Genomic DNA, 22,435 nt, shown 5'->3' with positions numbered 1-22,435 from the left:
CAGTCACATACGAACCCAAAGTGTGAAACTCGCACACACCATCTTCATGACAATTATTTTTCCCCCTTTCTTCGATGCCGTTTGAGTACAAATTATCAATATTAATTAGAAAATATGAAATGACTTATTAAGAAACATAGAATTCAGCAGAGAACCTTTCTGACAAAAAACATTGACAACTACATGCCACAATAAAAAAAAATAACTAAGAAAAAAGACAAAACCATTTAAAAAGAAAATGAAGAGAAATATTACATATATACAACAACTTAATGATGCAAAACAATTATAAACTTCTCAGCGGTGGATGGTTAAATTCAAAGGTGTTAATCTGAGAACTATTTAACAAAGGATGCAATTAATTAAGTAACATCTCATAAAAATATCCAGTTTCATATAATTAGCTTAAGTCTTTAATCTTATAATCCACACTAGTGGTCAATGCCCGTGCGTTGCACGTGGCGGATTATTTGTTGGACATGTGAAAGATTGCAACACAAAACAGTTATACAGGTTGCAACTTAAAAGAATTCGTTAATTACAAATTCCAGAGAACGGGAAATAGTTATACGCAACACAGAACTGAAATTGAATTTATTCATATGTATCATAGTCGATAGTAAATGATCGAGAAAACTGCAATGGCAGGATATATTTAGTGCTTCTAGTGCTCCTTTGTGGGCGAGATGCAGTTTCCAAACGCGAAAAATACTTGAGTTGATTTCCTGAAATTAAGTATTGGTAATTACGATGTTAAAGGTACACAGCAGGACGATGAATGTAAAATATATAGATGGATTGGCAACAAACTTGATATAATGTAGACGTGCATTTGAAACAAAAATTATTAGGGTTTTGTTGAATGTTGTGTACATGCACGCAACTCGGCCAGGAACCAATAAAATAGTCAACTATTTTGTTCGAGTGTTGCATGTATATAGGCATAACCAATGTAATAAAAGGTAATATAGTCATTGGTCATTCAATATGCAGCTGAAGTGAAAATTATCAAATTGTTTTGCGTCCAATGTAGTCAAGTTGTCCAGAAATACCGAAAAAGTCAACTGTCAGCTGCAACATTTGCATATTCATGGTATAAGAGTTCCTACATACTTGTAAGAAACAAATGTTTAGTTTGGTCAAGCTTTAACATAGGACTTAGTTCTTATTTTGCAGTTTTTTGTATAACAGGTTTAAATTGGTTGACCTATGCAAAGGAAATAGCCCTTAGAAATGGAACGAAATCCAATATACTAATTGTATAGTCGATATACATGATGGCATTCTGGGAAATGGCATTTTTAAGATGTGAGTTGGTGGTAGCAGTTGTGCAGGGTAGAAAGATACACAAACAGCAAAAAAAAAAAAAAAAAAAAAAAAAAAGGACAATCAACCCTAAACCTAGATTGTTTCAAATTGAGATTAAATATAGCGGGGTGAGTAAGGTGTTAAGAACAATCAAAGGGAAAAACAAAAACAACATTATTACACACTGGTTTGCTGAGTGGAGAAGCTGACGTGGGATTTATTAGGCGATAGCGTTGACCAAGGAAGACGATGTCAACGAAAGTCAAGTTGTATGGGATGTAGTACTAATAGGATGCCAAAGGTTGAAGTTAGAAATGTGGACACCCGTATTTAAACTGTCACAAGAGTATATCATTGCTAAATGAGACAAAACTAAGTACGTTAGAGTAAGGAAAACAAAATCACATGAATTAAGTAGTAAACACTAATAACTAAAATATGTGTGAATATGTAGAGAGAGGCATAACCTTTATATATTTTATTTTAGGTTAGATGAAAGTTTCCTTGTAAATGATATTTCTTGTGTGGTTATGCAGGCTCCCTTCATTTTCACTGATCATGACTATTTTAAGACCACCAGGATTTGTGACTCTTGATAGCGCGACGTATAGTTGTCCGTGGCTGAATACCGGTTTCGGCAATTAGATTCCTACAAATTGAAAAGAGGTTTACAATTGAAATAGATGTTTCCATCAGGTATATTCTAAATATGAGAGAACATAAATGGATAAAAAAGGCCCATAACCAGAACATGTAGCCACACAAACCATTAAAAACATGGTACAATTGAAATAGATGTTTCCCTCATCTATATTCTAATACATATACATACACATCACCCAAATTTTATATCATATATTCATTTAAACAATATATATATATATATATATATATATTGAACCTTCTCATCAGTAGCAATAAACTCAGTGCTCAGGTATTTCCCATACGATGTGTGGGTATCCCATGTGCGGCATATCATGATCCTCACCTCCGCCTCCTTACCAATCTGTAGTTCACGAAGGTACACATAAGTTTTTTGGGTTGCCTGCGCTGTGGAGTTTTCATTAGCTAGTGCCATTGCAATATGTGTTGTTGCTAATAATGCATAATACCATCATATGACCTAACAATTTATAGCCAGCTACCAAACATATTGAATGGCATAGTTACAGAAGATGGAAAGTAAATCAGGAATATGAAAGGGGAAGTAAACGAATTCCACAAATTAAATATTGGCAGTTACATAGTATGACAGTGGAATTAACTAAATTTATGGAAATCGTTGAATCCAATTAATACAATCTATGCCGACTTTTGAAATCCCAGAACATACAGACGAAATTTGACGGCCAATTACATGTGATTGTAGCCCATTCTGAGCAATACGATTGAAATGTCCCGTTCATATTGATTATAAACGTTCCATATTAATTGATTTCGTTGCGAGGTTTTGACCTCTATATGAGATGTTTTTCAAAGACTGCATTCATTTTTAAAACAACCATAACCTTTATTTTATCTATAAAGGTTTAAAAAGCATTACATAGATTATCAAATAATGATAATCTAAAATATACCGTTTACACACGACCATTACATAATGGTTTACAATAAGAATATATTACATCAAAAATAAGTTTCTTGAATGCATTTTTTACATAATATCATACAAGCATGGACTCCAAATCTTGTCATTATTTTAGTATGCAACAGCGAAAACTCTTAATAATCACCTGAGAATAAACATGCTTAAAACGTCAACAAAAATGTTGATGAGTTATAGGTTTAACCTATATATTATCAAATCATAATAATAGACCACAATATTTCATATTTCAATATACATCCCATACATAGAGATAAAAATCATTCATATGGTGAACACCTAGTAACCACATTAACAAGATGCATATAAGAATATCCCCTATCATTCCGGGAAATCCTTCGAACATGATAAAAACGAATTCGAAGTACTAAAGCATCCGGTACTTTGGTGGGGGTTCGTTAGGCCCAATAGATCTATCGTTAGGATTCGCGTCAATTAGTAGATCGGTTTACTAATTCTTAGGCTACCAAGCAAAAGGGGCATATTCGGCTTCGATCATTCACCCATATAATGTAGTTTCATTTACTTGTGTCTATTTCGTAAAACATTTATAAAACTGCATGTATTCTCATCCCAAAATATTAGATTTTAAAAGTGAGACTATAACTCACTTTCACAGATTTTTACTTCGTCGGGAGTAAGACTTGGCCACTGGTCGATTCACGAACCTATAACAAATATATACACACACACACACACACATATATATATATATATATATATATATATATATATATATATATATATATATATATATATATATATATATATATATATATATATATATATATATATATATATATATATATATATATATATATATATATATATCAAAGTATGTTCAAAATATAATTACAACATTTTTAATACATTTTGATGTTTTAAGTTTATTAAGTCAGTTGTCCTCGTTAGTAACCTACAACTAGTTGTCCATAGTTAGATGTACAGAAAAAAATTGATATATATTATCTTGAATCAATCCACGACCCAGTGTATATACGTCTCAGGCTAGATCACAACTCAAAGTATATATATTTTTGGAATCAACCTCAACCCTATATAGCTAACTCAAACATTACTGCATATAGAGTGTCTATGGTTGTTTCAAATAATATATATACATGGGTCGATATGATATGTCAAAACATTTGCATACGTGTCTATGGTATCCCAAGATTACATAATATATTAGAATATATGTATAATACAATATAAGTTAGCTAGGATATAATTTGTATAGAATTGTTACAATATTTCCCGTAGCTACAACAATCAAAAAATATCCAATCTTGTTTTACCCATAACTTCTTCGTTTTAAATCCGTTTTGAGTGAATCAAATTGCTATGATTTCATATTGAACTCTATTTTATGAATCTAAACAGAAAAAGTATAGGTTTATAGTCGGAAATATAAGTTACAAGTCATTTTTGTAAGAGGTAGTCATTTCAGTTGAAAGAACGACGTCTTGTTGACCATTTTGAAAAACATACTTCCACTTTGAGTTTAATCATGATTTTTAGATATAGTTTCATGTTCATAAGAAAAATCATTTTCCCAAAAGAACAACTTTTAAATCAAAGTTTATCATAGTTTTGAATTATCAAACTCAAAACAGCCCGCGATGTTACTACGGCGGCGTATGTCCTGTTTTACGGTGTTTTTTCATGTTTCCAGGTTTTAAATCATTAAGTTAGCATATCATATAGATATAGAACATGAGTTTAGTTGATTTTAAAAGTCAAGTTAGAAGGATTAACTTTTGTTTGCGAACAAGTTTAGAATTAACTAAACTATGTTCTAGTGATTTCAAGTTTAAACCTTCGAATAAGGTAGTTTTATATATATGAATCGAATGATGTTATGAACATCATTACTACCTCAGGTTTTATGGATAAACCTACTAGAAATGAGAAAAATAGATCTAGCTTCAAAGGATCCTTGGATGGCTTGAAAGTTCTTGAAGGAGAATCGTGACACGAAAACAAGTTCAAGTAAGATTTCCACTCGAAATAAGATTGTTATAGTTATAGAAATTGAATTAAAGTTTGAATATGAGTATCACCTTGTATTAGAAAGATATCTTACTGTAAATAAGAAAGATTTCTTAAGGTTGGATGATCACTTTACAAGATTGGAAGTAAGCTAGCAAACTTGGAAGTATTCTTGATTTTATGAAACTAGAACTTATAGAATTTATGAAGAACACTTAGAACTTGAAGATAGAACTTGAGAGAGATCAATTAGATGAATAAAATTGAAGAATGAAAGTGTTTGTAGGTGTTTTTGGTCGTTGGTATATGGATTAGATATAAAGGATGTGTAATTTTGTTTACATGTAAATAAGTCATGAATGATTACTAATATTTTTGTAATTTTATGAGATATTTCATGCTAGTTGCCAAATGATGGTTCCCACATGTGTTAGGTGACTCACATGGGCTGCTAAGAGCTGATCATTGGAGTGTATATACCAATAGTACATACATCTAAAAGCTGTGTATTGTACGAGTACGAATATGGGTGCATACGAGTAGAATTGTTGATGAAACTGAACGAGGATGTAATTGTAAGCATTTTTGTTATGTAGAAGTATTTTGATAAGTGTCTTGAAGTCTTTCAAAAGTGTATGCATACATATTAAAACACTACATGTATATACATTTTAACTGAGTCGTTAAGTCATCGTTAGTCGTTACATGTAAATGTTGTTTTGAAACTGTGACGATCGCTCCAAATCCATATGGACGAACACATCATTCATCGATTTCATTGCGAGGTATTTGACCTATATATGATACGTTTTGTAAACATTGCATTCTTTTGAAAAGGCACACCATAAATGAATATTTAAATCAAAGGTTTTCGATATCTGATGATTTCTACATATAGACAATCACCGTAATATAATAGTTTACAATGATACTTCCGTTGACAATGCAGTCAAAATAAGATACATGGTGATGATTTGGTGAATGCAACGTTTCCTTGAAAAATATGTCATGTAAGACTCCATGCACATAGCTTGTCTAACATATAAGCAAACAGCGGAAGACTTCTAGAGAACCTGAGAATAAACATGCTAACATGTGTCAACACAAAGGTTGGTGATTTCATAGTTTTAATGTTTTGCATAATCTGTACATAAAGGTGGATCACAAGATTTCAGTTGTTTCATCCAGAAACGTTTATCAAAATATTCTACAAGATTGAGCACCCTGGTAGCTAAACTTTAATGTTATAATAAGTACCCCTGTTTTAACATACATGCAACCAACATGTACAATACACGCAAACCAACATGTACTAACCTCAAATAGCATACGTCTATTTTATAGTTCAGGCTAGGGTTTCTATACCTGGAACAGACGGAGATGTCAAGCCCTATGGATCCATATATAACTACTCGCGCCCACCAGTTCTTATAACCGGTAGTTACTAGTTACCAAAGCTAAGGGATATTCGGTTCAAACTCAGTGTAGAATTTAGTATGTACTTGTATCCATTGCGTTTAAAATAAATTGCATGTATTCTCAGCCCAAAAAATATAGATTGCAAAAGCAATTAAAAAGGGAGCAAATGAAACTCACCTTAGCAGCACATAAAGTCGTTCACCGAAATGTGACAGAAACTTGGAATACCAAATAACCGTAGATCTCAACCTAGAGAACATATGTTGGTTAATAATTGTCTATCAAGCTAGGTCAGGTCATAGTGTATCACAATCCTAATGCTCGAGATCGACATACAAAAGTTATCAAAAGTCATTTCAAAAAGTCAATCTGACTCAATACAATAGTTGAATGATCATGGCAATCGAAACACTTTAACATTTCACATAGTTTCCCAATACTTGTAAAATCAGATTATAGTGTTTATAAAGCTTTAAAAACATGATAAGACAGTCAACTTTGACAATTGTTCAACAAAACGAGATATGCTTTATTTAAGAATTCATTTACTCGGCTAGTAGTATTCAAAAACCCAATTTATCAATCTCGTAAACAGGTTGTTTAAATATTAATTGCAGATTCGAAAGCAATTCCAATTAACGTCAATTATAATTCAGTTGACCATATCTTTTATTTCGTTCATCGAAATTACGCGATTTCTAAATGAAAATTTATTGATTTTTCGCCAGCTTTCTAAAAACATGCATATCATATACCTTTTATCAATAATATATGTATTTAATTCATGATTCATCATAAACTGTTTAGCGAAGAAATTTAGCATACAAGCATGCATAAACATATATACTCGAGCACTAGACATGGATACATTATTAATATATAAAAGATAAGATATGAATACTCACGTATCAATATTGTGATTCAATATTGCAGGAAAGTACGTAGACGTAACAGAGATGATAAACACTAGGTTTGACTTGCAAAATAATACCCACGAACATTACCCATAACCTACATAGCTATAACCCATAGTTTCCTTAGCTCTATCCCGCTCGAAAACCATTTTGAAAGTGACACGCTCATGACCTCGTCGTAGTATTTTATGTATAGTACTACTAATAATAATAAGATTAATAATAATATTAATCTTAATAATAATATAAATAATATATATATATATATATATATATATATATATATATATATATATATATATATATATATATATATTTCATACGGAGTAATAATAATAATATATGTATGTGTGTGTGATAAGTGTCGAGTAAAATGCCATTTTATAGCATCAGGCCAGACTTTTGCCTCCATGCGATCGCATGGAGTTGAGAGGCATTGGCCATGCGATCGCATGGCCTTGATTTTCCAGCTCACATGTTTTAACTTTTTGTTTGTCGACATATTAAATAAATATAAATATAATATATATAATTTATATTAATTATATATATATATATATATATATATATATATATATATATATATATATATATATATATATATATATATATATATTATATTATATTCTTGTGCATAGTTCACTTGTAAATTTAGTCCCGTCATTTTGTACATTGACGCTCGACCTATGTCCCGGTTCCAATTTTTTGAATGTCCTTTCGTACGCCGAGAAAACTTGTAATTTACGTTTCATGACACGTACCTTTGTCAAAATATAGTCTTAAATTATCCATAAGCTATACCACTCAAGGTATATCTTAAACTTTCGAGTGTTTTGGTCATTTACTTCTATAAATCATCGTCTCGCTATTTGTTAATATATATATATATATATATATATATATATATATATATATATATATATATATATATATATATATATATATACATTTTCATTTTGAAATAGTGTTTTATTGTAGCAAAGTTACTGTAGCAAATTTTTTTACTGTAGCAAATAGTGATTTTTGAAAATACTGTAGCTTTTCGGGAACTGTAGCAATTCGAAAATACTGTAGCAAATTAGCGTTTTACTGGTTCATCTTAAATGTTTTAGTTAATTTATCTAAATATTAATCGAATAAATAATCGAATGTTACTATCGTTTACAAAATAATTTGAAATCATATATATATATATATATATATATATATATATATATATATATATATATATATATATATATATATATATATATATATATATATATTTTTCGTGAATCTTCGAGAATAGTCAAAGAATAATTGATTACATGAATATAGTTCCAAAACTTTGAGACTCAACATTACAGACTTTGCTTATCGTGTCGAAAACATTAAATCATTTAAAGATAAAGTTTAAATTTGGTTAGAAATTTCCGGGTCGTCACAGAAACCTTTAGGTTAACGATCTTATTAAATGTTGTTAACCCATTGTTTATTATATCTAAAGAGATGTTAAATTATTACATTATCATGATATTATCATATATTAATATATCTTAGTATGATATATATACAGTTAAATGTTGTTACAACGATAATCGTTACATATATGTCTCGTTTCGAAATCATTAAGTTAGTAGTCTTGTTTTTACGTATGTAGTTCATTGTTAATACACTTAATGACATGTTTACTTATCATGATTAAACATAGTGTATCAATATCTTAATATGATTCATATGTATTTAGTAAGACGTTGTTATAACGATAATCGTTATATATATCATTTCGAGTTTCTTAATTCAATAAACTCAATTTTATGTATATAACTCATTGTTAAAATACCTAATGAGATACTTACTTATCATAATATCATGTTAACTATATATATAATCATATATATGTCATCATATAGTTTTTACAAGTTTTAACGTTCGTGAATCACCGGTCAACTTGGGTGGTCAATTGTCTATATGAAACCTATTTAAATTAATCAAGTCTTAACAAGTTTGATTTCTTAACATGTTGGAAACACTTAATCATGTAAATAACAATTTCATTTAATATATATAAGCATGAAAAAGTTCGGGTCACTACAGTACCTACCCGTTAAATAAATTTCGTCCCGAAATTTTAAGTAGTTGGAGGTGTTGACGTATCTTCTGAAAATAAGTGCGGGTATTTCTTCTTCATCTAATCTTCTCGTTCCCAGGTGAACTCGGGTCCTCTACGAGCATTCCATCGAACTTTAACAATTGGTATCTTGTTTTGCTTAAGTCTTTTAACCTCACGATCCATTATTTCGACGGGTTCTTCGACGAATTGAAGTTTTTCGTTGATTTGGATTTCGTCTAATGGAATAGTGAGATCTTCTTTAGCAAAACATTTCTTCAAATTTGAGACGTGGAAAGTGTTATGTACAGCCACGAGTTATTGTGGTAATTCAAGTCGGTAAGCTACTGGTCCGACACGATCAATAATCTTGAATGGTCCTATATACCTTGGATTTAATTTCCCTCGTTTACCAAATCGAACAACGCCTTTCCAAGGTGCAACCTTAAGCATGATCATCTCTCCAATTATAAATTCTATATCTTTTCTTTTAATGTCGGCGTAGCTCTTTTGTCGACTTTGGGTGGTTTTCAATCGTTGTTGAATTTGGATGATCTTCTCGGTAGTTTCTTATTTAATCTCCTGACCCGTAATCTGTCTATCCCCCACTTCACTCCAACAAATCGGAGACATGCACTTTCTACCATAAAGTGCTTCAAACGGCGCCATCTCAACGCTTGAATGGTAGCTGTTGTTGTAGGAAAATTTTGCTAACGGTAGATGTCGATCCCAACTGTTTCCGAAATCAATAACACATGCTCGTAGCATGTCTTCAAGCATTTGTATTGTCCTTTCGCTCTGCCCATTAGTTTGTGGATGATAGGAAGTACTCATGTCTAGACGAGTTCCTAATGCTTGCTGTAATGTCTGCCAGAATTTTGAAATAAATCTGCCATCCCTATCAGAGATAATAGAGATTGGTATTCCATGTCTGGAGACGACTTCCTTCAAATACAGTCGTGCTAACTTCTCCATCTTGTCATCTTCTCTTATTGGCAGGAAGTGTGCTGATTTGGTGAGATGATCAACTATTACCCAAATAGTATCAAAACCACTTGCAGTCCTTGGCAATTTTGTGATGAAATCCATGGTAATGTTTTCCCATTTCCATTCCGGGATTTCGGATTTTTGAAGTAGACCTGATGGTTTCTGATGCTCAGCTTTGACCTTAGAACACGTCAAACATTCTCCTATGTATTTAGGAACATCGGCTTTCATACTCGGCCACCAAAAATGTTTCTTGAGATCCTTGTACATCTTCCCCGTTCCAGGATGTATTGAGTATCTGATTTTATGAGCTTCTCTAAGTACCATTTCTCTCATATCTCTAAATTTTGGTACCCAAATCCTTTCAGCCCTATACCGGGTTCCGTCCTCCCGAATATTAAGATGCTCTCCGATCATTTGGGTATTTCATCCTTTAAATTTCTCTCTTTTAAAACTCCTTGTTGCGCCTCCTTTATTTGAGTAGTAAGGTTAGTGTGAATCATTATATTCATAGCTTTTACTCTAATGGGTTCTCTGTCCTTTCTGCTCAAGGCGTCGGCTACCACATTTGCCTTCCCCGGGTGATAACGAATCTCAAAGTCATAATCATTCAACAATTCAATCCATCTGCGCTGCCTCATGTTTAGTTGTTTCTGATTAAATATGTGTTGAAGACTTTTATGGTCGGTATATATAATACTTTTGACCCCGTATAAGTAGTGCCTCCAAGTCTTTAATGCAAAAACAACCGCGCCTAATTCCAAATCATGCGTCGTATAATTCTGCTCGTGAATCTTCAATTGTCTAGATGCATAACCAATTACTTTCGTTCGTTGCATTAATACACAACCGAGACCTTGCTTTGAGGCATCACAATATATTACAAAATCATCATTCCCTTCAGGTAATGACAATATAGGTGCCGTAGTTAACTTTTTCTTCAACAATTGAAACGCCTTTTCTTGTTCATCCTTCCATTCAAATTTCCCCCCTTTATGCGTTAATGCAGTCAAGGGTTTTGCTATTTTGAAAAAATCTTGGATGAATCTCCTGTAATAACCAGCTAGCCCTAAAAATTGGCGTATGTGTTTCGGAGTTTTCGGGGTTTCCCACTTTTCAACAGTTTCAATCTTTGCTGGATCCACCTGAATACCTTCTTTGTTCACTATATGACCGAGGAATTGAACTTCTTCCAACCAAAATGCACACTTTGAAAACTTAGCGTACAGTTTTTCTTTTGTCAGCAACTCTAGCACTTTTATCAAATGTTCTTCGTGCTCTTGATCATTCTTTGAGTAAATAAGTATGTCATCGATGAAAACAATGACAAACTTGTCAAGATATGGCCCACACACTCGGTTCATGAGGTCCATGAACACAGCTGGTGCGTTAGTCAATCCAAACGGCATAACCATAAACTTGTAATGACCGTAACGCGTCCTAAAAGCAGTCTTCAGAATGTCATCCTCTTTCACCCGCATTTGGTGATATCCAGAACGTAAATTGATCTTCGAATAAACCGACGAGCCTTGTAGTTGATCAAATAAGTCATCGATTCTCGGTAATGGGTAACGGTTCTTGATAGTAAGTTTGTTCAACTCTCGGTAGTCGATACACAACCTGAATGTACCATCTTTGTTCTTGATAAACAGAACAGGAGCTCCCCATGGTGATGTACTTGGTCGAATGAAACCACGCTCTAAAAGTTCCTGTAACTGACTTCGTAATTCTTTCATTTCACTGGGTGTGAGTCTGTATGGAGCACGAGCTATTGGTGCAGCTCCTGGTACAAGATCTATTTGAAATTCAACGGATCGATGTGGGGGTAATCATGGTAATTCTTTCAGAAATACATCGGAAAATTCTTTTGCGATGGGAACATCACTGATGTTCTTTTCTTCAGGTTTAACTTCCTCGATGTATGCTAGAATGATGTAACAACCTTTTCTTATTAGTTTTTGCGCCTTCAAACTACTAATAAGATTTAACTTTGCGTTGTTCTTTTCTCCGTACACCATTAAAGGTTTTCCTTTTTCACTCATAATGCGAATCGCATTTTTGTAACAAACGACCTCTGCTCTTACCTTCTTCAACCAGTCCATGCCAATTATTACATCAAAACTCCCTAACTCGACTGGTATTAAATCAATCTTAAACGTTTCATCACCCAGTTTAATTTCTCTATCCTGACATATATTATTTGCTGAAATTAATTTACCATTTGCTAATTCGAGTAAAAATTTATTATCCAAAGGCGTCAGTGGGCAACTTAATTTAGCACAAAATTCTCTACTCATATAGCTTCTATCCGCACCCGAATCAAATAAAACATAAGAAGATTTATCGTCAATAAGAAACGTACCCGTAATAAGCTCCGGGTCTTCTTGTGCTTCTGCCGCATTAATATTGAAAACTCTTCCACGGCCCTGCCCATTAGTATTCCCCTGATTCGGGTAATTTCTAATAATGTGGCCTGGTTTTCCACATTTATAACAAACAGCGTTGGTATTACTTGCTCCGACACTATTCGTTCCGACATTACTTGTTCTGACACTATTTATTCCTTTAGTTCTGTTAAACTTTGGTCCGTAGACCTCACACTTTGTCGCGCTATGACCATTTCTTTTACACCTGTTGCAAAATGTCGTGCAAAACCCCTGATGATTTTCTTCACACCTATGACATGGCTGTTTTTGGTTTTTGTTACCGTTGTTGTTATTGAGGTTGTTGTTGGGATTATTATTGTTGTTGAAATGGTTGTTGTAGTTGTTGTTGTTGTTGGGATGTTTGTTGTAGTTATTGTTAGGATTGCGGTTATTGTTGCGATTGTTGTTGCGGTTGTTGGGATAGTTGTTGCGATTATGGTTGTAATTGTTATTATTGTTGTACTGGTGACTCTTGTCACCGTTTTCCTCCTACTTCCTCTTGAGTTGTTTCGTGTTGGCTTCTTCAGCCGCCTGCTCTTTAATTCTTCCCTCAATCTGATTTATGAGTTTATGAGCCATTCGACTTGCCTTTTGTATGGAAGCGGGCTCGTGTGAACTCACATCTTCTTGAATCCTTACTGGTAAACCTTTTACAAACGCGTCGATCTTCTCTTCTTCATCTTCGAACGCTCCCGGACACAATAGGCACAACTCTGTGAATCATTGTTCGTACGTGGTAATGTCGAACCCTTGTGTTCGTAACTCTCTAAGCTCTACCTTGAGCTTATTGACTTCGTTTCTAGGACGATACTGCTCGTTCATCAATTGCTTGAATGCCGACCATGGTAGTGCGTAAGCAGCATTTTGTCCTACCTATTCAAGATAGGTGTTCCACCACGTTAACGCAGTACCTGTGAAGGTATGCGTAGCGTACTTAACTTTGTCCTCTTCAGTACACTTACTTATGGCTAACACCGATTCGACTTTCTTGGTCCACCGTTTCAATCCAATTGGTCCTTCGGTTCCATCAAATTCTAAAGGTTTGTAGGCAGTGAATTCTTTGTAGGAGCATCATACACGATTTCTTACGCCGTTAGCTGCATTGCTAGATTCAGAGTTATTGTTAGTATGTAGCGCACCCTGTACTGCGGCTATGTTTGCCGCAAGAAAGGTACGAAATTCCTCTTCGCTCGTATTCATGGTGTGTCGAGTAGTCGGTGCCATTTCCTTCAAAATAGCCAACTGAATCGAGTTAATCAGACAGAATATTAAGAGTAGTCAATAGTATTTCGTAGCATAATATGAACTCATTTATAAAAGCTTTTTCTTCATATTAATGTTTTATAAGTTTAAATTCGGGTACTACCTACCCGTTAAGTTCATACTTAGTAGCTAATATACAATTCAACTACTACAATTCCATATGAAAAACTGATTATAATAATATATCACATATAAATATTCTTCAAACTTACAACATCGCTATATTACATATAACATGAAATATAGTACACTTTGATACAGGACAGTTTTGAAGATAAATCTAGTTAATACGCAAGTTGTTCAGCAAAGGAAATAAAGACACGTAATTTATAAGTCCAGAAACAAGTCATGCATTCTGATTTTACTAAGACGACTTCCCATCCTTGGTCTTGTGGAAAATAACTGTTATGACCATTGGCTAGGCAGCATGTTGTAATGTTGTCAAAAGGACAAGGGTTTCGTAATGTCCAACAGCCCCGTAATAATCTAAAAACCTTGTTTCTCACCCCAACTACTGAATCCGTCACTTGTGGGAAGGTTTTATTAAAAAGCTGCAATCCGATGTTCTTTTTCTCACTTTGGTAAGAAGCGAACATCACTAACCCGTAAGCATAACATGCTTTTTTATGTTGCATGTTAGAAGCTCTTTCTAATTCACGAAATCCTATGTTGGGATATGTTGAGTCAAAATAGGTTCTTAACCCGTAGCGTAAAATTGCATTTGGGTTCCCCGCATTTAACGCTTTAAAGAAAACACGGCGTAACTTACGGTCTCCCCAATGTGATATACCCCACCTATCAAAGGAAAGCCTTTTATAAACTAAGGCATTTCAGGAAAGTCTTTCAAATGTTTGACAAGTTAATTCTGCCATAATTAATTGTGCTGATGAATTCTGACCGACTCTAGACAAGATTTCCTCAATCATATCCTCTGGTAGATCTTCTAAAATATTCGGTTGTCTACCCTTAACGTCCATTTTGTTTTTATACTGTAAAATAGACAAGGATTAGATTCATAAAAGATAATTAATAAACAATACAAGCAATTTTTACATAGAACATAAAAGTACAAGTACACTATAATACATATAATACACAACATGATTACAACCCTCTAATCTGAATCACTGGTTTCTTCTTCTTCGGACTTGGTTCGTTTTCCTAATTTTCTAGGAATATATGGTGTTTCTCTAATACGAGCCGTCGTTTTTCACAATGGTTTAGAAAAACCTGGTGGTTTAGAGGTTCCTGGGTCATTGTTACATTTTAGGAAATACGGATGTTGCCGATACATATAAAGTTCAACGGGGTTGGAATCGGGTTTCTCTATTTTATACCTTTTCCCTTATTATTTTCTTTTGCTTTATTAAATTGGGTCGAGGTAATTTCTATAACATCATCGGGATCCGATTCATCGGAAAATTGATAATCTTCCCAATATTTTGCTTCCTCGGCGGAAACACCATTGACCATTATTAACTTTGGTCCGTTGGTTGAGGATTTTCTTTTAATTAATCGATTTACTATAGGTATCAATATTTCTTCCTCCGGAACCTCTTCTTCTTCTTCCGGTTCCTCCTCTTCCGGTTTCTCTTCTTCAGGTTCCTCTTCGGGAATTTGTGAATCTTCCCAAAATATATTCCACTCTTCATTATTATTAGGTGAATCGATGGGATTTGTACTAGTGGTAGACATCTATCACACAATATCAAACACATTAAGAGGTTAATATATCACATAATATTTACATGTTAATAATATATAGTTTCCAACAAAAGTGTTAAGCAATCGTTTTTAAAGAAAACACGGTCGAAGTCCAGACTCACTAATGTATCCCAACAAACTCGATAAGACAAACTAATGCAAATTTCTGGTTCTCTAAGACCAACGCTCGGATACCAACTAAAATGTCCCGTTCATATTGATTATAAACGTTCCATATTAATTGATTTCGTTGCGAGGTTTTGACCACTATATGAGACGTTTTTCAAAGACTGCATTCATTTTTAAAACAACCATAACCTTTATTTTATCTATAAAGGTTTAAAAAGCATTACGTAGATTATCAAATAATTATAATCTAAAATATACCGTTTACACACGACCATTACATAATGGTTTACAATAAGAATATAATACATCAAAAATAATTTCTTGAATGCAGTTTTTACATAATATCATACAAGCATGGACTCCAAATCTTGTCCTTATTTTAGTATGCAACAGCGAAAACTCTTAATAATCACCTGAGAATAAACATGCTTAAAACGTCAACAAAAATGTTGATGAGTTATAGGTTTAACCTATATATTATCAAATCATAATAATAGACCACAATATTTCATATTTCAATATACATCCCATACATAGAGATAAAAATCATTCATATGGTGAACACCTGGTAACCGACATTAACAAGATGCATATAAGAATATCCCCTATCATTCCGGGAAATCCTTCGGACATGATAAAAACGAATTCGAAGTAATAAAGAATCCGGTACTTTGGATGAGGTTCGTTAGGCCCAATAGATCTATCTTTAGGATTCGCGTCAATTAGTAGATCGGTTTACTAATTCTTAGGCTACCAAGCAAAAGGGGCATATTCGGCTTCGATCATTCACCCATATAATGTAGTTTCATTTACTTGTGTCTATTTCGTAAAACATTTATAAAACTGGATGTATTCTCATCCCAAAATATTAGATTTTAAAAGTGGGACTATAACTCACTTTCACAGATTTTTACTTCGTCGGGAGTAAGACTTGGCCACTGGTTGATTCACGAACCTATAACAAATATATACATATATATATCAAATTATGTTCAAAATATAATTACAACATTTTTAATACATTTTGAAGTTTTAAGTTTATTAAGTCAGTTGTCCTCGTTAGTAACCTACAACTAGTTGTCCATAGTTAGATGTACAGAAATAAATTGATATATATTATCTTGAATCAATCCATAACCCAGTGTATACACGTCTCAGGTTAGATCACAACTCAAAGTATATATATTTTTTGAATCAACCTCAACCCTGTATAGCTAACTCAAACATTATTGCATATAGAGTGTCTATAGTTGTTACAAATAATATATATACATGGGTCGATATGATATGTCAAAACATTTGCATACGTGTATATGGTATCCCAAGATTACATAATATATTAGAATACATGTATAATACAATATAAGTTAGCTAGGATATGATTTGTATAGAATTGTTACAATATTTTCCGTAGCTACAACAATAAAAATATCCAATCTTGTTTTACCCATAACTTCTTCGTTTTAAATCCGTTTTGAGTGAATCAAATTGCTATGGTTTCATATTGAACTATATTTTATGAATCTAAACAGAAAAAGTATAGGTTTATAATCAGAAATATAAGTTACAAGTCATTTTTGTAAGAGGTTGTCATTTCAGTCGAAAGAACGACGTCTTGATGACCATTTTGAAAAACATACTTCCACTTTGAGTATAATCATGATTTTTGGATATAGTTTCATGTTCATAAGAAAAATCATTTTCCCAGAAGAACAACTTTTAAATCAAAGTGTATCATAGTTTTTAATTATCAAACCCAAAACAGCCTGCGGTGTTACTACGACGGCGTATGTTCGGTTTTACGGTGTTTTTTCGTGTTTCCAGGTTTTAAATCATTAAGTTAGCATATCATATAGATATAGAACATGTGTTTAGTTTATTTTAAAAGTCAAGTTAGAAGGACTAACTTTTGTTTGCGAACAAGTTTAGAATTAACTAAACTATGTTCTAGTGATTTCAAGTTTAAACTTTCGAATAAGGTAGTTTTATATATATGCATCGAATGATGTTATAAACATTATTACTACCTCAGATTTTGTGGATAAACTTACTGGAAATGAGAAAAATAGATCTAGCTTCAAAGGATCCTTGAATGGCTTGAAAGTTCTTGAAGCAGAATCATGACACGAAAACAAGTTCAAGTAAGATTTCCACTCGAAATAAGATTGTTATAGTTATAGAAATTGAATCAAAGTTTGAATATGAGTATTACCTTGTATTAGAAAGATATCTTACTGTAAATAAGAATGATTTCTTAAGGTTGGATGATCACTTTACAAGATTGGAAGTAAGCTAGCAAACTTGGAAGTATTCTTGATTTTATGAAACTAGAACTTATAGAATTTATGAAGAACACTTAGAACTTGAAGATAGAACTTGAGAGAGATCAATTAGATGAAGAAAATTGAAAAATTAAAGTGTTTGTAGGTGTTTTTGGTCGTTGGTATATGGATTAGATATAAAGGATGTGTAATTTTGTTTACATGTAAATAAGTCATGAATGATTACTAATATTTTGTAATTTTATGAGATATTTCATGCTAGTTTCCAAATGATGGTTCCCACATGTGTTAGGTGACTCACATGGGCTGCTAAGAGCTGATCATTGGAGTGTATATACCAATAGTACATACATCTAAAAGCTGTGTATTGTACGAGTACGAATACGGGTGCATACGAGTAGAATTGTTGATGAAACTGAACGAGGATGTAATTGTAAGCATTTTTGTTAAGTAGAAGTATTTTAATAAGTGTTTTGAAGTATTTCAAAAGTTTATGCATACATATTAAAACACTACATGTATATACATTTTAACTGAGTCATTAAGTCATCGTTAGTCGTTACATGTAAATGTTGTTTTGAAACCTTTAGGTTAACGATCTTGTTAAATGTTGTTAACCTATTGTTTATTATATCTAAAGAGATGTTAAATTATTACATTATCATGATATTATGATATATTAATATATATTAGTATGATATATATACAGTTAAATGTTGTTACAACGATAATCGTTACATATATGTCTCGTTTCGAAATTATTAAGTTAGTAGTCTTGTTTTTACATATGTAGTTCATTGTTAATACATTTAATGACATGTTTACTTATCATTTATCATGATTAAACATAATGAATCAATATCTTAATATGATTCATATGTATTTAGTAAGACGTTGTTATAACGATAATCGTTATATATATCATTTCGAGTTTCTTAATTCAATAAACTAAATTTTATGTATATAACTCATTCTTAAAATACCTAATGAGATACTTACTTATCATAATATCATGTTAACTATATATATAATCAGAGCCGGGCCTGAGAATTTGGATGCCCAGTGCGAGATGGTTGAAAGTATGCCCCCTATAAAAATTTAAATAGCAAACCGCAATTTTTTAAGGGTTTGGAACCTAGTCAAGCTAGGCGGCTCATCCCTACGCCGATTTTTATTCGATAAACACAATACAATTTTACAAACAAACAATAAATTCAAGTTACAACATACGAATCACCTAAAATGATGTCTACATGCATATTTTGATGCAAAACTTCAATTATTTTATCATAATCAACACTAGATAAAAACCTGCTTTTAATACTCAAAATTGCTAACCTTTTTAACCGTGAAAGTAACACTAGAGAATATTGATGTCGAGGAGGCATACTTGTCTAATTTTGTCAATACGAATCACCGGATGGTTGTATTTGAGGAGACATACTTGTCTAAATTTTTTTAACAAAATTTATATAAACAAAACAAATAAACAATCTAAAAAATTAAGAATGCCAAGTAACAATTATAAGAAATATAAATTTGAACAGAATACTAGTAGATATCAAGGCTTCAAGGCTTCAAGGGACTGTACGCAGAACGTATGTAATATTTTAATTATTTATAATATTATTAGGCATCATTGCATTAAAATCATATACTCCATATTACTTATCTAAATAAAAAATAAGAGGACAAAATGAATTAAGGAAAGAAGCCACCTTGATTGTAACTTTAGAATTTGTGATTGGCAGAATCCAGAATGGCAAGAAAGAATTGAGCACCGTGTACGTACACCAACACGAACAGAGTGTTGAGTTTATTTTTCTTAAGTTCTTAATCAAAATTGATTCTTGAAGATTTAAAGATGAGCAATTGAGCAGAAGAGATGAATCGATGATGAGTGAGAAGGTGACGTCAATAAAGAAAATAACCCCAACAAGATTGATATTTGGGGAACTGACGAGTGACAAACTGTTTTGGATGTTTGGATGCCCCATGATCACCTAATAGTTTGGTTTAATGGGCCTTTTTTCTCACTTTTTCCAAATCTAGGCATCTATTATAGGCATTTTTCTATTTTTTTTTATTTAATAAATTTATTTGAGCTAGAACTATGGGCCAAAATGAGTCTAGTATAGATGAAATTGGACTCCAAAATTGATGCCCCATGATTTTTGATGCCCGGTGCCGTCGCCCACTCCGCACGGCATCATGCCCGGCCCTGTATATAATCATATATATGTCATCATATAGTTTTTACAAGTTTTAACGTTCGTGAATCACCGGTCAACTTGGGTGGTCAATTGTCTATATGAAACCTATTTAAATTAATCAAGTCTTAACAAGTTTGATTGCTTAACATGTTGGAAACACTTAATCATGTAAATAACAATTTAATTTAATACATATAAACATAGAAAAGTTAGGGTCACTACAACGATGGAGGAACGGCCGGGATAGCCTTCGTACTTTCTCCAGTGCCGCCGATATTCAATTGATTTGGATCAGATCTTGAATATTAGACATGCAATCGAAGTTGAATGGTGTGAGTGTGGTTGTCGGTTATACAGGGTTGGAGGGGAGGGGTTGATTTTAAATTTCAGTAAACTACAAAAATAAAATAAATAAAAACGGTGTTTATCTATCTAATAAAAAGAAATTTAAAATAAATAAATACGGTGTTTATCTATCTAATAAAAAGAAATTTAATTAAAGTGTCCTATGGTTAAATGGGTGTAAGCTTATTTTGATCCATGGTTAAAGGGTTATCTAATTAATTAATTGATGGTAAATTTGTTGGGGTAAAGACCTCATTTATGAATTTGGGAATCAAAATTTATATGTATATAGATTCTTGCTTTATTTTCCATCACTGGATTCTTTTCACAAAAACTCCACTACAGCACCTAATCACTTGTACCCACATCATCAAATTACAAACTACAAGTCGTTAACTATTGATTATTGATCAGCAAAACAAAAAAGAAACTCATAAGATAGACTAAACTTTGCAAAATGACCAAATCCTCAAGTTGTAGCTACAAATTTACACTATTTTTACACTATGTTTATGACTTGCAGAACCTCAATTTTCACAAAATCCCACTAAAACACCTAATCACTTATACCCACATTATCAAATTACAAACTCCAACTCATTAACTATAGATTATTGATCAGTAAACCAAATAAGAACCTCATATGATAGACTAAACTTCGCAAAATGAACAAACCTTGAAATTATAGCTACAAATTAACAATATGTTTATCACTTGCAGCACCCCAAATTTACACCCTATAGAAACGCAATTAAAAAAACAAATAGAAATATAGATATAAACAAAGTTAACAAATAAATAGAGAACACCAAATATCCAACAACTAAACAATAGATAATAGAAAAGGAAGAAACAATGACATAAAAGGTATTCGGAATCAACAGTAGAGAAAGATGAACACAAATATTACCTTTATACACTTACCCAAGGCTGCGGAGCAAATTACCTTCATCGGCGAAAACATGTGAGCCTCGGTCATAAATGCAGTTGGAGAGCTGCAACAACATCTGAAAAAACTAGCGATACAGTAAACAATTAAAAGCAGTAGCATAAACCCTAAACGAAAAGGGTCGAGGATTATTACCGTCGGAAAATCAAAAAAACAGAGAGAACAGAGCTAAAATTGGATGAGAAAAACGTTTGGTTTAACATAAAAAACAATATGAAGCATAAACCCAAAAATTTTACCATTAAATTACCTTTGGAAATCAAAAAATGGAAGAAATCAGATGCATATGGATGATTGTTTTGGTATATAAACTGGAGAACAGAAGGTGATAAGTTGAAGAAAATGAATTGAAGCTAGAGATGGTCTGAAGACGTGGAGGAGCTGTTGGTGAAGGTCATACGGTCCCGAAAGTATGGTGGAAGACATGGAAGTTTCAGTACGCTACCTTTTGAGTCAAATTCAAAGCATGATGAACTTGGATGTGATAAATGAAAAGAAGAAAGTAGGGAAAGAAGATATTAGAGGAAGAAGGTAACGGAGAAGGTAAGGGAGGAGGTGAGGGAGACACTATGGGTGCACAAGAGACTGTTGTTTGATTTTGTTTTCCTTTTTTTTCTGATGAAATCAAGTAAAGAGAGAAGGAGAAAACATGAATAGTGTCTCTAGCCAATCAAATTGCATCATTTTCTTCTCCTAATAGATAGTGTCAAAAATTATACCATTAAATTACCTTTGGAAATTAAAAAAATGGAAGAAATCATATGCATATGGATGATTGTTTTGGTACCCTAAATAAACTGGAGAACAGA

The 22,435-nt window shown here is 32.6% G+C and overlaps 1 long non-coding RNA gene across 1 annotated transcript; it reads right to left on the bottom strand.

Annotated features, from left to right (window-relative positions):
* Window positions 1-1,845: 1,845 nt before the first annotated feature.
* LOC139904453 (uncharacterized) lies at window positions 1,846-22,233 on the bottom strand. Its single transcript, XR_011778804.1, has 4 exons — window positions 21,877-22,233; window positions 21,588-21,693; window positions 2,210-2,314; window positions 1,846-1,957 (listed from the first exon to the last, which is right to left on the bottom strand). It is a non-coding gene; the product is annotated as an uncharacterized lncRNA (long non-coding RNA).
* Between the last annotated feature and the right edge of the window lie 202 nt (window positions 22,234-22,435).

Source organism: Rutidosis leptorrhynchoides, chromosome 4 (genome assembly GCF_046630445.1).
Source record: "Rutidosis leptorrhynchoides isolate AG116_Rl617_1_P2 chromosome 4, CSIRO_AGI_Rlap_v1, whole genome shotgun sequence".
Taxonomy (NCBI): Eukaryota; Viridiplantae; Streptophyta; class Magnoliopsida; order Asterales; family Asteraceae; genus Rutidosis; species Rutidosis leptorrhynchoides.
The sequence above is the reverse complement of the archived record's forward strand: the minus strand, read 5'-3'. Positions and strand labels throughout refer to the sequence as shown.